This window comes from Halichoerus grypus, chromosome 10 (genome assembly GCF_964656455.1).
Source record: "Halichoerus grypus chromosome 10, mHalGry1.hap1.1, whole genome shotgun sequence".
NCBI lineage: Eukaryota > Metazoa > Chordata > Mammalia > Carnivora > Phocidae > Halichoerus > Halichoerus grypus.
The window spans coordinates 112,899,204-112,916,472 of record NC_135721.1 but is presented as its reverse complement, the minus strand read 5'-3'; the positions used below and the strand labels follow the sequence as shown (position 1 = coordinate 112,916,472).

The window sequence follows — 17,269 nt, the reverse complement described above, 5'->3', positions numbered from 1 at the left end:
TTGCAATCCCATGCTATTTTCTAAAGAGATTAAGTGCTAAGGAAGGTCATTATCTGCTGACTTGGTTAGGGAGGGAAGGACGTGAATGGAAGAAGAAGCGAGAGGGCAAGATGGCCTTCACATAGGGAGCGGGGTTTGTGGGGGAATTATAGGGAGCGGGTTGGGAATCCAAGGTGTGGGAAAGAACTGTGATGAATGGAGGAGTGGAGTGACTGCCAAGACCCAAGGCCTGTGGGCTGAGCTGTCAGTGACTGAAAAAGAACTTGGAAAAAAAACAAGGATTTTTAAAGGGAGGGGTTGTGAAGATTTGGTGGATAGGATAATGGAAAAGGTCTTCTGTATTTCCCCATGAAATCTTCGGTAAAACATTTTTTTCTCATGACTGCATTGTGGAGCTGAATCTGCTTTGGGACATGTTGCATTTCTTCTTTGAGGAAGTCATGGAACAAAAATAATAGCTGTTGATAGAACCCCACCCAGCATTTTGGGTACCTGTTTGTACGTGTGCATGTGTCTTTGCTATAAAATGGGATCAGTGTGATTTTTATAGTGCTCTTTGAATTAATAACACAGTTGGATTCATTCTGTATGACTGAAGAAAGCTCTAAATTTATCCTTTTTAAAGGATGCATAGCATTACACATTATGTATATATCTACTTTATTTAATACCTCTCATTCCTGGATATTTAGGTAGTTTCTAGTTTTCCACTCTTCTAATCTATGCTGTTAGGATTATGTTTGTACAATACATTTAAAAAAACATGGATTCTTGGGGTGCCTGGGTGGCTCAGTCGTTAAGCGTCTGCCTTTGGCTCAGGTCATGATCCCACGGTCCTGGGATAACTGAAGTATACTTGACATATAATATCATATTAGTTTCAGGGGTACAACATACTGGTTGGACAGTTATATGCATTACTCAGTGCTCACCATGAGAAGTGTAGTTACTATCTGTCATAAGTTATAATAGCATTGTACTACTATTACAATATTATTGACTATATTCCCTATGCTATACTTTTCATCCTGGAAGTTTATTTTATAAGTGGAAGTCTATAACTTCTAATCCCCTTCCGTATTTTGCTTCCCTACCTCACAACTACCAGTTTATTTTCTGTATTTATGACTGTTTCTCTCTGTTCTTGTTGTTCTTTGTTTATGCATTTGTTTTGTTTTCTAGATTCAACATATAAGTGAAATCATATGGTCCTTCTCTGACTTATTTCACTTAGCATAATACCCTCTAGGTCCATTCATGTTGTTGCAGATGACAAGATATCATTCTTTTTATGGTTGAGTAATATTTCATTATGTACATATAATATTTGTTTAATTTGCATTTATTTGATTCCAAGTAAGATACTGTTTGCCTCATGTTCTTTGGCCATTTTAGACAGTTAAGTTGCTAGTTCATGTCACTTATCCATTTTTCTACTGGGGGTTTCATATTTTCCTTCTCTTTAAAATTTTGTTTTCTCCTTTTTTTCTTTAAAGATTTTATTTATTTATTTGACAGAGAGAGAGAGTGAGAGAGAGTGCGTGCACAAGCAGGGAGATCAGTGGGTAGAGGGAGAGGGAGAAGCAGGCTCCCGGAGAAGCAGGGAGACCGATGCAGGGCTCGATCCCAGGACTCTGGGATCATGACCTGAGCTGAAGGCAGACACTTAACCGACTGAGCCACCCAGGTGCCCCTCATGTTTTCCTTCTTACTTTATGTTAACTTACTATATTTTTAGGGTATCAGCACTTTATCATATATGTCTCACTTTGTCATTTACCTAAGTATTTATGATACTTTAATTTTTCTGTTTCACTTTGACGTTTATTTTATTTTAATAGCTTTTTTTGAGGTATAATTGACATACAATAAACTGTATACATTTAAAGTGTCCAAGTTGGTAAGGTTTTGCCTTATGTATACCCCTGCTAAGCCATCACCATAGTCAAGGTAATGACCACATTCATCACTTCAGAGTATCCTCATGGCCCTTTGTAATTCCTCTCTCCAGTCCGCCCCACCCACCCTCCCTATTCCTGGGCAACCACTGGTCTGCTTTCTGTCATTAGCACTTACTTTGAATTTTGGAGAATTTTATATAAATGGAATAATACAGAATACACTTTTTGGGTAATTAATTATTAAAGAAATACAAATTAAAACCACAATGAGATACCACTACACACCTATTAGAGAGGTTAAAATTAAAAAGACTGACTATATACCAAGTGCTGGTGAGGGTGAGGGGCAAGTGGACCTATACTGATGGTGGGAATGTATAATGACACAAGCATCTTGGGGAACAGTTTGGTATTTCTTTAAAAGTTAAGCATTCACCTACCATGTGATCCAGCCATTCCACTCCTAGGTATTTACCTAAGAGAAATGAAAGCATAGGTCCATACAAATACTTGTACATGAATGTTCATAGAAGCTTTATTTGTAAATAACTCCAAACTGGGAACAACCCAAATGTCTATCAATAAATCTGGATAAATAAATTGTGGTATATTCATACTATGGAATAGTACTCATAAATCAAAAGAAGTGAACTATTGATACATGCAACAATATGGATAGGTTTCAAAATGATATTTTTTGACATGGAAGTTAATATTTTATGCTATATAATCAACTTAATTTTACATGAATTTTTCCTTTATTGCCATACTTAGAGCTTCCTTGCTCCCAAATTAAGTATTTAACTATATAATCTTTTTTTTTTTTTTTTTAAGAGAGAGAGTGTGTGTGCATGCACGTGAGCAGCAGGGTGTGCGGGGGTGCAGAGGGAGAGGGAGAATCCCAAGCAGGCTCCACACCCAGTGCGGAGCCCAAGGCAGGGCTGGATCACACAACCCTGAGATCATGACCCGAACCAAAAATCAAGAGTCAGATGCATAACCAACTGAGCCACCCAGGCGCCCCTCACTATATAATTTTTTATTTTTATTTTATTTTATTTTTTTATTTTTTTTAAAGATTTTATTTATTTATTTGAGAGAGAGAATGAGAGAGAGAGCATGAGAGGGGGGAGGGTCAGAGGGAGAAGCAGACTCCCTGTGAGCAGGGAGCCTGATGTGGGAATCGATCCAGGGACTCCAGGATCATGGCCTGAGCCGAAGGCAGTCACTCAACCAACTGACCCACCCAGGTGCCCTATATAATTTTTTAATACTTTATTTTTCACACTGTCATTTTTAAACCATCTGGACTTAATTCTGGTTTGAGGTATGAGGTAGGGAATTGGCATATAAGTTTTTTGTATGGTTAGCTAGTTTCCAGGATTGCTTGGAATTGTTTAGGCCTGAGTGTCCTGGTTTGTTTCTCTTGGGTGGAATTTGGCATCTGTCACATAAATGTTATAGAAAATTAATGGACATCAAATGTAAGAGGAAACTTATGTATAATCCTGCTTTCCAACAACAACAACAAAAAGTCATAATTTTCATGAGTTTCATTGTATCATTTGAAGAGATAGTTTGACATAATGGCAACCATAGCATAAGTGGTATTTTGGATAATGTTATTAGTGTGTACTGTATTTTATAAGTGTTTTCATTTGTCCATAATTATACATATACATATTTATATACATAATTATACATATACATAATCATTAGTATATAATATTTCATCCTTTAGAGTTTTCTCATTTTCTTGCCATTTTAAATAACATTGCATTGCACATCTTTGTGCCTTTTTGCTTCTTTTGAATTAACTTAACAAATGGATAGATTCCTAGAAGTTATGTTTACTGGGTTAAACAAATAGAAGTTCTGTTTCTTTGTTCTTATTTCCACCTGGCTTTGCAACAGGGTTATGCCAATTTTATATTGTGGGTGGGCACGTTGGAGTCACAAGCATCATTGCAGAGCGTGTTACCATGTTGGATCTATGTATTTGGTCTATTTTATTACACAAATGAGTAAGTGAATGCCTCATCAGTCAGTCTACATGGCTGACCCAGACATACACTTTTAGCCCTTTCCTTTCTCACCTCATGCTCTGTGGCGGCCGTGGAGGAGCACCTCTTGGACCTCCGTTCCCGAGAAGCTGCTGAGAGTGCGGTTGGTGGATGGCCTCCAGCTACCACACTGCCAGGTCCATGGTAACATTCACCTCCAGGCCACGTTCTCCAGGGGCCGCTCCCAGCCATGACTATGCTCCATGGGGTACCAGAGCCTGGTGATCTCTGCCCTGGGCGGGGCTCCTCTGAGGGGGCGATCTTTGCTTTGAGCCTTTCCGTTAGCCTTAGATCTGTAAACTCAGGCTCCTCCTGGGCAGTCCTCCTGTCGCCCTCCTTTTACAGATCCCAGACCCGCATTGCGGTCTGAAGACTCTCCTGCCTCCTTCTGCCCCTCACCTTCCTCCATCACAGGCCTTTGCCCCCCCCGTGAGTCTTTTCATGTCCAATTCCACCTTGACTTCCGCTCTTGGAGGCCCCAAACTGACACATGCCGGGTGGATGAGCGCATAGGGCAGTCATTTGCATAGGATAGATACAAACTCCAGTGTTTATTAAGTGAATGACGGAGTGATGTAGAAGACAGGAGCTTTGAGATGGGTCATAAATTGGAGCCTCAGAAGGAAGGAGCCTCAACCTTTTATAGGGATACGGTAGTTATGTTGAATACTTGGAAATGACAGTGGTTTTGGTGGTATACCCATTTGATGCTCCTCATTTTGTCTTTTTGTAGTTTTTCTGCAGCGGTTCTGAGCTTTGTGGACAGGAGGTGGTGCGATGGTCCTTAAGGGGTCTTTGACACAGCACAGTTTGTACCTGTCGCACATGAATATGGATCTTTCCAGGGAGTTGCAGGACATCTTGCAGCGTCCCGGGAACTTGTGCGTGCACCTTGCCCCGCCCCCGCTGGCTGCAGAGGAGAGGACAAGAGTGGAGGTTAAGGGTAGAAGCAGCCCAGGGTCTTCCCAGGGGTCGGGGCTGTGTAGGAGTGTTTGGCGTTTTATTCTGAGATGTATGCTTGAGATAGCTGGCAATTGAGACGTGGGGAGGCAGGGAAGAGGAGACAGAACTTGCCTTGACTGCTGGCCTTTGGGAACTCTAAGGAGCTCTCCCTCTGCCAGTCTTTGTGGCTTCGCCTCTGTAGTTAAAGCCTGTACTTTTCGCTGTCACTGCTACCACAGAATGTATGCGTGAAACCAGGTCTTCACGTCAGGGAGGAACTTGAACACTTGAAAGGGGGAATTAGGGCTATTCTTACCCCACAGCCTCCACTTTATATGATGTTTCTGCCTCATTTGTTCTCAGGGAATATGAAACTAAATATCAGTCAACCCAGGGCAAAGGAAAAAAAAAGTCACATCATTCCCGAAGGCATTAAAGGGAAAGTGACTGTTGCTACTGACAGGGTATTTGTGCATTCATACACTGCCTGACACCAGGGGCACTTTCTGGTTAATTCTGAGGGCTTTATCTCTGCTCTGTCTGCCATCACCTCAGCACTGGCATTTTCTGAGAACCCTCCTCCTCTGGCTTTCTACACAACCATTGCCTGGCTCTCTGCTTTCTCTCTCTTTCTCTCTGGCTCTGCATGCTCTCCTCACCCCAGGGTTCAAGTTGAGCACCTTGTTTGCCATCCTGCGTGAACTTGCCCTCTGAGAGGTCTCTTTGCCCTGCCTGCCAGCATTCTGTTGGACACAGGGATGGGACCCCTCTGTCTTCCTCCCAGGCGCGGTCTTTCCTCCAAGCACTAACCCTGGGGCTGATCTTAAAGGATGAAAATGGCAGAGAGAGATGCCTTCTCAGCATCTTAGGAGTTTAGTAGATATAGGGAGCTCACGAAAAGTGAAAGAAAGATATTTTGGACCAGGTTGAGGCTGACTCTTGTTTTAGAACAGGAAAAAAGTTTGGGGGACTGATTTTTGTATAAGGTCTTATATAGGGTGGTGGCTGGGTCCAGGGTATTGAGGCTGGTGGTGAATATTGAGAGATCCCCCACCTTAGGTTGGAACTCAGTAGGGTGAGTCCTGCCTCCAAGCCTCAGACTGGCTTGTCTGTCACCAGGTCTGTCAACCAGATCTGCTAGTGTTCCTGGCCCCCAGCCCTCCTCCCTTCTCCTCCATCCATTTTACCTGGAGTCACCAGGAATCCAAAGGATGCAAAGACCAGGAGCAGGAGCTTCATGGCTGAAGGGGTGGTTTGGGGAGCAGGTGGTGGTTTAATGGAGTCTGGGCCCTGTTCGTGATGTGCTTGGAGCTACTGCCTTTATAGGAGCCACATGATGCCAGGATACTGGGCAGTGAGCCAGGGAAGAGTTCTTTGCCACCCAGAACAGTCAGAGTAGATCATGATGTCTACTAGTCTGGAGCTTTGATTGATTTATTGAGCACCTGTATTCTAGGCTGTTGGGAGGGGAAGAGGCAGAATAAAGAGAACATCAGTTCACAGCACCCATCTTTCAAACTCTGCTTTCTAGCCAGTGTTGGTGAGAATGAGTACTCTCTTTCACTGTTGCTGGGCGTGCTGATTGGTATTGTTTTGCTTTTGGAGAGCAATTTGGCAATATACATCAGAAGTCTTGAAAAATATCTATATTTTGCCTCAGGAACTATTCTTGGACTTTTGTCTAATGGAAATAATTGAACAAGTAAGTACACTAACAGGTTTATCTCAACATTGTTTGCAATAGCAGAAAAACTGAAAGCGATCTAAATGATGGTAAAACATGAATGCAATTGAATATAAAATATAATCAAACACCATGCAGTGATTAGACCTATAGGAGAGACTCATTCACTAGGAGGGCAGCTCAGTAAGGACACTCCAACACTCTTCTGTTTCAATTAGAAATGTGTGAGGTTGCAAGAGACAGGCAACTCAGCTAGCGGTGGCTTACCTCATAGAAGTATCTAGTATTTATCCAACAAGAAGAAGGGGGGGATTTGGTGGTGGTATGAAGTCGTTCTTGGATCCTTCTTCTCTGCTCTCCTCAGCGTGTAGATGTGCTGATAACCGGTTTATTCTCTCCTATCTCCAAATCCACCCTTCTTTGTCCTGCTCTGCAATACTGGATTTGGGTCCTGGAAACATGCCTCTTTTGCCAACTGGCCCTGTGTTAGGTTTTGACAATAGAGGGTGTTGGAGGAATACCACAAAGCGATAATTCCCTTCTGGGTTCCAGTTTTCCATTTTTAAATTCAGCCAAGGAGCCCTGTGGCTCTCAGACGAGCCCCAGCCTTGCCCAGGCCAGACTCTTTCCACCTGGTGGCCAGTCCAGTAGCAGCGCTGGCTGTGTCCTCAGGCAACTGTCTGCCCAGTGACCACGTCTGCAGATCAGCTCTGGCCTGCTCCCTCGGGTGAGTTTCCTTGTCACTGCTCTGTGGCAACCACATCCTCTTTGAAGAGAATGTGTGAGGTGTATGTGGCTCTTCTAAGTCCTTAGTTCCTCCACTGGAAATCAGAAGTAGGGAAATGTGTTCTTTCTCTGACATTAATATTGCTACTACTTCAGGTCCACAATCATTTACCTTTTTTTTGTTGATTAGGCCATTTAGCAGTTTTTATTTAATTGTCTTTTTGGGAGAGTAAAGCAATAGACCCTTGAAGTAGTTTGACCCAGATGTATACTTTGTCCATTTCCATACCATGTATATACCCACCAATAGGAATAATAGCCATTAACTGATTGACCCTTATGACTAAATGGGACATTTTCCAGACTGGTCACTATATCCCTCCTGGGATGTTCTTCCAATTTGTAAAAATGACTTTTCTTGTTTGCCCTATGGGTACACGACTTGCACCCTAGAGGAGTCAGCAACCATTCCAAAATTTCTGGGACTCACCTCGATGCTTCCACAGCTACTCTCAGGAGTGGGTCTGAAGGAGTGACTGTCTTGGGGAGGGTAAGAGATATCACCTTATTCATGGGGAGTGGGCATTTAAGCTCTAAACAATAGTATGAAATCTGTTAGTCATGCTAGACAAAAATCACCAAGGAAATCACCTTAGATGTACAATAGACCAGCCTGAGTTCCTTGGCCTAGGTATCTTAGAGCCAATAGAATTCTCTTGACTCAGTTGGGCAGCAAGGGGGCATCTTCACATTGGCTAATATATCATGTTTTGTATTAGTCGATACCAGCTGACTAATTGGGTTAGAATAATAAGTTTCCTGCACAGGAATAGGTAGAATAGTTGGACTTGGCATGCCGTTTAGCACTCTAGAAACACTTCTCTTAGCTTGGTCTGGGACCCTAAGTCCCTGGTTTAGGAAAGAACTTCAGGTGCTACTTGCTGTTTCAGTTATCTGTTGCTACATAACAAACTGGCTTAGAACAATAACAGTCATTCATTCAGCTCATGAATTTGCAGTTTGTGCAGGGTTCAGTAGAAGAGGCTCATCTCTGCTCCACATGGTGTCCACTGGGGCATGTCAACGAGGGCTGGAGGATCTATTTCCAAGATGGCTCACTCATACGACTGGTGCTGATTGTCAGTTGGAAACTCAGTGGGCATGAGGGTCCTCTTCATTTAGGCCTCTCCATGTGGGCTTCCTTACAGAATGGTGGCTGGGTTTCAAAGGTGAGCATCCCAAGAGAAAGGGACTAGCTTTCTGATTGCCTTGTCTTCAATAGGTGTAACTCAGAGAACATCAATCAAGGCTGAAGAATCAAGTAATAAAAGTATAGACATATTTGGCAATGTAGAGATAACATTGAGAAAGAGTATTGTATTGACTCATCTTGGATGGTGTTGGAAAAGGAGAAGAAAGAAAAAATATGCTAATTATGTCATTGTTCTAGAAGGGAACTAGTAGATACTGTAAAAAGAGAGGAATATCTAAGGGTACTGTATAAAGTTTTTGTTACAAAGATGAGCACTCAAAAGTCTAAATCTAATTAAATGTCTGCAACCTAAATATCAGAAGACCACACACAAATACTATGTAGTGAAGGACTTTTTAAAAACATAAAAAATACTTAATTTAAAATATTGCAGAATTCAGATTAAATATTTACCTGCCCTATCATTCACTTTGAAAATTTCATATTAGATCATAAGGCAAGCCCAACTCTACACTATATATAAGATAACTAAATTTCTGTTTTAGAAAACAAGAGAGGTCTGGCTTGAAAAGTGTTACAAACATACCAGTGCTCCTATCTTGTCTGTACCCTTGGAACCTGGAGCAAACTGGCTTTTTCTGGAGTGACACCACTGCTCTATGAGCTGGAGCTTATGCTGGGGTCATGGAACCTTTGTCTTCTTGGCTTGCACCTCTTGGAACCTCTGCCTATGAGGTGGGAGGGTGATCACAGTCCAAGTATTCTTGGCTTGGTGCGCCTGGGGTAGAGCCTCCACCCTAGGAGTGGGAGTTAGGTGGAGGGGAGGGAGGTTCAGTCTTTTGGACTGTGCTTGCCTTGATTAGAGCTGGGGTGAAGGCTGGAATGAGAGACACTTCTCCTGGGGTGGAACTATAACTCTATCGCTGGGGGCTGGGGGAAAGAGAGTCACTGTATTTTGAGCTGCCCCTGCCAGGAGTTCATGGACCTGCTCTGTGTGTGTGTGTGTGTGTGTGTGTGTTTGTGTTTGTGTGTGTGTGTGTGTGTGTATTGGGAGCAAGTGCTGGTCCCAATGTTACAGACTCCTACTGTCTTATTGAGATTTAGTAGTTTTCTTGAGTAAGTGCTTCCTGATTTGCTGTATACCCTTAGGTAAATTTCCAGGGACTTAACTTTAAAACTTTTTTGTCCTTTCTTTTTCCCAGAGACTTTTAAATGATTGTTTTTGTGATTTTCACCAGTGAAATGGTGAGGATGGAGAGGACCTGCTGAGTTTCTCACATAGCTGAAGTACTCCCTTTATAAGGGCTTTTAAATTTTATTTTATTTTTTAAAATTTATTTTATTTATTTATTTTTAAGTAGGCTCCACAACCAACATGGGGCTTGAACTCATGACCCTGAAATCAAGAGTCGCATGCTCTACCAACTGAGCCAGCCAGGCGCCCCTATAAGGGTTTTTTAAATTTGATGTTTCAGAGACTCTTGAGTGACCAGTTCAGTGCAATAATTCCCTTCCATCCACTTCTGCATCCACTCATGTGTAGGGACCCTCCAGATTTGACAGGTGGTTCTCAGATCTAGTTGCCCGGTTTTGTGGTTTTCAAACTGTAGCATGTATCCTAGTCACCCGGAAGATTGACGAAAATGCAGATTGCTGAGCCCCTACCCCCAAAGTTGCTGATTTAGTGGGTCTCAGGTAGGTCTAAGATGGGCATTTCTTTTTTTTTTTAATTTCTTTTTATTTTTTAGAAAGGGGAGAGGCAGAGATAGACTTTTTTTTTTTTTTTTTTTGAGAGGGCGAGTGAGCCAGTGGGCGGGGGGGGGGGGGTGAAGGAGGGAGGGGTAGAGGAAGAGGGAGAGAATCCCAAGCACTCTGCTGATCATGGAGCTGGATGCAGGGCTCGATCTCATGACCTTGAGATCATGACCTGAGCTGAAATCAAGAATCAGACGCTCAACCAACTGAGCTACCCAGGTGCCCCTAAGATTGGCATTTCTGAAACACTCCCATGGTGTTGATGCTGCTGGTTCTGAGACCACACTTTTTTTTTTTTTTTAATTAAGGTATAATTGAATACATTATATTAATTTCAGGTATAGAACATAATGATTCTATATCTGTATAGAATTTCGATGGATTTAGAAATGATCACCGCACTAATAAGTCTACTTAACACCCATTAGCATACATAATTACGGAGTTTCCTTTTTCTTGTGTCGAGAACTTCAGATTTACTCTCTTAGCAACTTTCAAATATGCAATACAGTATTATTAAATATAGTTGCTATGTTGTATAGTCTATCCCCATAACTTATTTATTTTATAGCTGGAAGTTTGTGCCATTTGATCCCCTTCATTCATTTGCCCACCCCTCATTCTCACCTCTGGCAACCAACATTCTGTTCTCTATTTCTGTGAGCTTGACTTTTGTTTGGTTTAGATTCCACATATAAGTAAGATCATATTACATTTGTCTTTCTCTGACTTAGCATAATGCCCTCAATCCATGCTGTTGCAAGTGGCAAGATTTCCTTCTTTTTTATGGCTGAATAATATTCCATTGCATATATAAACCACATCTATCCATTCATTCACCAGTGGACACTTAGGTTGTTCCCATATCCTGGCTATTGTAAATAATGCTGCAGTGAACAAGATATCTTTTTAAATTAGTGTTTTTGTTTCCTTCAACTAAATACCTAGAAGTGGGATTGCTGGATCCTTGGTAGTTCCATCTATAATTTTTTGAAAAACTTCCATCCTCCATATTGTTTTCCACAGTGGCTGCACAAAGGCTCCTTTTTTGGAGACCACACTTTGAGAGCAACTGGCTTAATCTTACATTCAAGGCAAGATATTCTCCTTGTTGAGGCACATGTTAGCACTTTTATTGTGCTTGTAGTCCACTTTCATTTTTTTCACTTTCACTTCTTTCTCTTTTTTCACTTAGTTTTGTTAATACCATCTGTGCATGCACGCGCACGCACGTGTGTATGTGTGTGGGTGCGTGTGCACATGCACATGTATGTTTGTATTTGCTACTGTTGGGGAGAATATAATTAAAAACAAAATCTCTTCTCAACCCATAAAACCTCCCCACAGAGGTAGAAGAGAAAGAAAACAGTTTTGTCACTGAATAGGCATTAAACCAGAACATGATACACATCATAGACAATCTGCTAAGAGATTGCAAAGACCGAAGTCTTACCCATATCTGTAGCCAAGCAGATACAACTCATTAGAGACATTTTCTCAAGATAAACGATCACTAGCCCTCAAGTAAGAGGATGTCAAAGTAGCATTTGTTACACATAGCTCATCCTAGATTCACTTGATAATTGGAGTGGCTATCTGTGTTTGCTGATTGGTTTCATCTAAAGGAAAAACAAAATTCTCATATCCTTGAATTTTGAAGCAAGGAACCCTAGGAATCTGCTGAGTTAGGCTCCTATCTATCCGCAGAAACTGGGAGATGTGTGCCATCTTTCTTGATGACTACATTTCAAAGAGGTGGCTCCCAGGTCTTTGGTAAGACCTTCCCTGGGTTGTAAAGTGGTCAAGAGATCTATTTACATTTTAAAAAGATTTGCATATGTTTTAAAGAGAAAGAACTTACAAGTTTTCTAAAGTAAATATTCTAAGGAAAGGGAGGGGAAGTGTAATAAGTCTCTAACAGGGAGAATGAAGGCTCTTTTTTTTTTTTTTTTTTAACTTTACACAGATTTTTATTACACAGAAGTTGTCACATATTTGGATACTTCTCTACTTTGTACACAATTATTCTTGCTTTCCACAGAAAGGCTGCTCCTTAACTTTTCATCTGGTGATGGCAAGCACTAAAATCCCGATTTTATTTTATTTTTTTAATTTAATTTTTTTATTTTTAAAGATTTTACTTATTTATTTGGCAGACAGAGAGACAGCATAAGCAGGAGGAGCGGCAGAGGGAGAGGGAGAAGCAGGCTCCCCACTGAGGAGGGAGCCGCACACTGGGCTCGATCCCAGGACCCGGAGGTCAAGACCTGAGCAGAAGGCAGATGCTTAACTGACTAAGCCACCAGGAGCCCCTAAAATCCCGATTTTAATAGAAGAGTAGTACAAATGCCTCAGTGATTTAAGTTGAAAGCAGTACATTGGTACATGGCTCTTGCACTCGGTTATCAGGATTGTGTAAATGTCTTTTTGTTCAAAAATATAAGATAAATTGTCTGTAGGCATGGACAATGACAGTAGTAAACTGTTGTATGTTGTCACCTGAAACCAGTAAGTGATGGTTGTAGTGATTTTCTTAAACATCAGCCAGTCTTTTCTTCAGTCATCTCCTTCAGCTGACTTCTTCAAAGTTATTATTGAGGAGCACAGCCTTGAGCTTCTTCTCACAGCTTATTAATAATGGTAAAGCACTATTCTAGAAATCAGAACATGCCACCTCCCATACCACTTCCCATACCACCCATCCCGCCCATTCCTGGGTCTTTCTGTTCTTTCAGAATTCTGGCAACTGCCACCTCTGCTGTAGTTGACAGAGAGGCCACTCCAGCAGCATCCAAGAAAGCAGTTCTTACCACCAGTGACTCCTTTTCCCACCACGTTCGGAAAATCTCTAAAGCATAGTGTCATAACCAACTTCTGAGGAACTTTGCATAATTTTCTCAACTTTATCAATGATCCTTCAACACCTGCATTCTTAGCAGCAGTCACTGCAGGAATTTTGAGTGTTCTCTTAGTAATTTCTATACCAATTTTTTGATCTGCAGTAGCTGGAATCATTGAATCCAAGGCTGGAATGCACCGAAGCGGGGCACAACCATCTCCCAGAGCAATGCCTTCTTCAGCAGCAGCTCATGTAGCTTTGAGGGCATCTGTAATGCTGCCTTTCTTTTCATTCACTTCAACGTCACTTGTGCCACCAACCTTCAGCACAGCTACTCCATCTGAGAGTTTTGCCAGACGTTCATTCAGTAGCAGTCGTGGTGCCAGCCCCAGCCTCTTTTTTTTTTTTTTTTTTTAAGATTTTATTTATTTATTTGAGAGAGAGAGAATGAGAGAGACAGCACATGAGAGGGGGGAGGGTCAGAGGGAGAAGCAGACTCCCTGCCGAGCAGGGAGCCCGATGTGGGACTCGATCCAGGGACTCCAGGATCATGACCTGAGCCGAAGGCAGTCGCCCAACCAACTGAGCCACCCAGGCGCCCCCCCAGCCTCTTCATCTGTGTTATTGGCAACATCTTGAACAAGTTTAGCGCCAATATTTTCATATTTATCTTTTAAGTCAATGGAGTTTGTGAGGGTCACATCATCTTTTGTTACTTTGGGACTTCCCCAGTTCTGTTCATAATCACTCTTCTTCCCTTTGGCTTCATAGTCACGGCTACCGCATCCGCTAAAGTCTACATTTTGAAACTTTAAGGCTCGGGCACCTGCACCCAGTTTTACATCTTCAGCATAGGCCCGAGTGAGATGGGGGCCAGGGCCCTGGACGCTGGCCTAATCTGGCGAAGGACTGCAGGTCATCGAAGCATTTCTGCGGGGCAGTGGCGGGGTGTGTGTGTGGCAAGGCAGGCCGTCAGAGGCAAGTAAGGCAAGGCTCTTATTTTTAATTTTTATTTGCCCTTACGCTATCCTGCTTGCTGTTTGCTTTAGGGAGGATTTAGGTATGTGGCAAATCATTTTCATCATGTATATGCCTTTCTTTTAATTTCAAAAAGTTAATTTTGGTGTTCTTTCTATAGGTTCTTGAATTGGCTGCTTATTTTTATCTTCCTTTTATGTGTTTGTGTTTTGTTTTAATCACATAAATAATATATAATATACTTTCTTTTAATTCTATGACTTTTTCAAACAAGTGTATGACCGCACGTTGGTAAGAATTGCCAAAATAAAAATTCTCAACAACACTAATTGCTGGTGAGGATGTGGAGAAACTGGGATCTCCTGCATTGCTGGTGGGAATGCAAAATGGCACAGTCACTCTGGAAGATGGCTTGTCAGTTTCTTTTAAAGTTAAACATGCACTTACCATCCATTGGACCTAGCAATCCTGCACCTGGGCATTTGCCCTAGTGAAATGAAAACCTAGGATCACACAAAAATCTGTAAACAAATGTTTATAGCAACTTTGTTTGTGATAGCCTAAACTGGAAAACCCCAAATGTCCTCAATGAGTGAAAGGAGAAAAAATCTGCACTGTATCTCTAGAATGCAATACTGTTCAGCAGTAAAGAGGAATGGGTTATTGATGCACACAGAAAATTGGATAAATCTCAAAGACATGCTGAGTGAGAGAAGCTAGTCACAAAACATTTTATTTAGGTGCCATTCTAGGAAAAGCAAAACCATAGTGATGGAAAGTAAATCAGTGGTTGCCAAGGGTTGTGGTGGGATGAAAGTTTGAATAAGAAGGGGAATTTTTTAGGCAATGAAGCTATTGTATGTTCTGTTTGTGGTGGTGGTTGCATGAATCTAAACATATCAAAATTCATAGAACTGTACACCAAAAGAACAAAAAGCCAAATTTACTCAGTGATACTGAGCAAATTATAAAAAATAATTGTATCATTCTCTACTTAGGGTTCTTTAGCTTCCTTTCAAAAATTTAATATGTCCAAGAGCTCTTTTCACACCTAAAAATGTGGATCTCCACAATTCTTTTCTAATTTTACATCACTTTACACATATGAATATACAGTGAGTTAGCCAAAAACAGTACTGTTTGATGAACATGTATTTTATTTTTCCAGTTTCTCCATTTACAAAAATGAGAATGATTATTTCCCATCACTTCAAATAGTTCTCATTCTTTTTTGAGAGAGAGAGAGAGAGAGAATCTTTTTTTTTTTTTTAAGATTTTATTTATTTACTTGATAGAGAAAGACACAGTGAGAGAGAGAGAGGGAACACAAGCAGGGGGAGCGGGAGACGGAGAAGCAGGCTTCCCGCTGAGCAGGGAGCCCAATGTGGGGCTCGATCCCAGGACCCCGGGATCATGACTTGAGCTGAAGGCAGATGCTTAACGACTGAGCCACCCTGGAGCCCAAGAGAGAGAATCTTGAGCAGGCTCCACACCTGGCACTAAGCCTGATGCGGAGCTGGACATGGGGCTCCATCTCACAACCCTGAGCTCATGACCTGAGCTGAAATCAAGAGTCAGATGCTCAGGGCGCCTGGGTGGCTCATCGGTTAGGTGACTGCCTTCGGCTCAGGTCGTGATCCCGGGGTCCTGGGATCGAGTCCCGCATCGGGCTCCCTGCTCTGCGTGGAGCCTGCTTCTCCCTCTCCCACTCCCCCTGCTTGTGTTCCCTCTCTCGCTGTGTCTCTCTCTGTCAAATAAATAAATAAAATCTTTAAAAAAAAAAAAAAAAAGAGTCAGATGCTCAATTGACTAAGCCACACAGGTGCAGGTGCCCCCAAATAGTTCTTCTGTTTGTGGTCATGCTGCCAGTTCAACACATGGGTTAATTTGATTTCTTTGCCTTTTAATTTTACTTTTAAGGTGTTGATTTTTTAAAAACAATTTTATTTATTTATTTGAGAAAGAAAGAGTGAGACACAGAGAGAGCATGGGGGGGGGAGGGGCAGAGGGAGAAGCAGACTCCCCGCTGAGCAGGGAGCCCGATGCTGGACTCGATCCCGGGACTCCAGGATCATGACCTGAGCCAAAGGCAGACGCTTAACCGACTGAGACACCCAGGCGCCCCAAGATGTTGATTTTTTATATTAGGTGAAATATTTAAGTGATTCCAAAGTTAAATCTTCCAAATAGGGTATATTCAGAGAAGTCTAGCTTTTTAAAAAAGAAACCTGTCTTCTCTGCTTTATTTCCTCCTACTCCTGTAGGTAGATGTCCACTTAAATTTTTTCTTTTGTTTTAAAAATAGATGTATCTAATGCTTTTGTTTTCATCTCCCTTCCCCTCCATCACTCTCTTCTCAATACGGAGAATTCCAGGTTACTTAAAGTCAATGAAGCCAGGAACAGGAGAGCAGCAAAAGCCAGAGGCAAGAACTTCATGCCTGAAGGATGGGGACATGTCTGGGGACAGTGCAGTGGAGTGGATGGACAGAGGTACCTATGTCACTTGCCTGGAGCTCTATCCTTTATACAACTTCAGATGAGATAAAAAGTTGGACAGTGAGCAAGTAATAAAGTAAAATAAAGCAGAAATGTCAGCCATCACAGCAAATGGATTAGGCCAGACTATTGGCTGCTGCATACATTTACTGAGTTCTTACAGAATATCTGGAAGACTAGCAGTCAGTCTCTCTCTATCTCTCTGTCAAATAAATAAATAAAATCTTTAAAAAAATAAAATAAATAAAAATACACTTTCTAGCTACTCTTGGTAAGGGTGAGGCAAAATGGGGACAACTGTGTACTCTGTGAGTTTAAATTAATGCAATATATTTTGGAGAGCAATTTGTAATATATATTCAGTGTCTAAAACAAAGTTAAACAAAATGAAACTATGATACCCTTTGACCCAGAATTAATACACATGGAATAAATGGATAAGTTCACAAAGATGTCTAAATACTACATTTCCTTCTTAGCATTGCTCATAATGAGGGTGTAAAAATCTAAATGTCCATCAATAGAGAATTTGCTAATTTATGATACATAACACATTAGAATTCCATGCAGCTTTAAACAGTGATAATAATCGAGGACTTAGGAGATAAAAAGTTGTTAATGATATATTAACTGAGAAAGGAAAATTATGGGATAGTATGAGCTAGTCTTT

At 41.5% G+C, this 17,269-nt stretch overlaps 1 pseudogene; it reads right to left on the bottom strand.

Moving 5' to 3' along the window:
• Nucleotides 1-12,944: 12,944 nt before the first annotated feature.
• On the bottom strand, nt 12,945-14,555 carry LOC118554404 (60 kDa heat shock protein, mitochondrial pseudogene; annotated as a pseudogene).
• Between the last annotated feature and the right edge of the window lie 2,714 nt (nt 14,556-17,269).